Here is a 1,391-nt window from a genome sequence, read left to right as displayed (position 1 = left end):
GAAAGAGTGCTGGGGGGCCAGATGCCTATCCAGCCTTCTCTTAAAGACCCCCAAATTATGGGAGAGGACCACCTCTTCTCTTGCATGCTCTCTTTCTGGCCTCAAAAGACTTTTGCATTACTTTCTATGCAAAGACTCATATTCAACAGGATGAACAGAGGGTACCTGTAGTCTTATGTAACCCAAAGCCTGGTAAATAGAGCAACCTTAGGAAACAAAGGGTCCTGGGAAGTAAGAGATGCAAGTTCAAACCTTCTGAGTGACACCTAAAAGCCAGCTCCCTGCCTTCCTGAGGGATACCCTACCCTAACCACTAGATTACTAGGCAAAGAGTGGGTGTCCTTCCTCCTCCTCTTTTTCCAACTGTATAAAGCTAAGATAAATGCATGCTATAAAAGTAGACACAATCACAATTTTCCAACAATTCAAACAAGACAGAATGGATCACACTTAATGACTTAGATGCCTAAAAGCCATGTAAAAGCTATTTACAAACCTTAAGGACAGAACATCTGGGCCTGAAGTTAACTTATTTTCAAGTTAATACATAACACCAAACATGTAACTTCTTTGAGATCAAGACACGATCATCCATGACCATGCATCAATTTACTCCATTATCATCTACTATTACTGCTGAATACTCAACATGACTGTGGGTTTTCCAGTTTTCCCTTTATACTTAATGTACCTGGCAAGCCTCTAGAGAGGCCATCCCTCAACAAATGCAACAAGAAAGTTAAAAATAAAGCACAGACTCTTGGACCTTGCTGGGTTTTTTTACAATGTGTACACATGCATTTTTTCAAAGTGAAGAATAACACAAGGGAAACAAATTAGGAAAGGGGGAAACCCTTCACAAATACTAAAGATTTCAGATAGAATGTTGCTCAAAAAAGGCACAATGAGTCAAAAAAAGAGGATAAAAGTAAATGAAATCTGTAAAATACACTCAATCCAAGGGTTTATATGCTAGGGGAGCCATATACCAATCACACTACACTTGATGAACAAAGAGATCAATTTCTGGCTCTACTTGCCAAATTCAACAATATAGCAAAAACAAAGCAACACCACTATAATTTAAACAGTAGGACATAGGGTAGGGGGGGAAAGGAGGACAAACAAAGGAAGGAAAACACAACCAATGTTCCTGCAATGCTGAACAGGATACAAAAGCTAACAATTTGACATGTATGCTACTACAAAGCATAACCATATTAGAAAAACTGAACAAGAACTATTTTAAAAAAATGTTGGTCTGCACTTCTAATTTTCTGATTTTTTTTTTGGTACTTTTCATGTTTTAATGCTTCCCTATGTAAAATTATTACTAAAAAATGTTTGGTAAATCTCTGTTGGCAACAGATCTACACAGGCAGGCTAAACGG

This window comes from Alligator sinensis, unplaced genomic scaffold (genome assembly GCF_000455745.1).
Source record: "Alligator sinensis unplaced genomic scaffold, ASM45574v1 scaffold444_1, whole genome shotgun sequence".
Lineage (NCBI taxonomy): Eukaryota > Metazoa > Chordata > Crocodylia > Alligatoridae > Alligator > Alligator sinensis.
The sequence above is the reverse complement of the archived record's forward strand: the minus strand, read 5'-3'. Positions refer to the sequence as shown.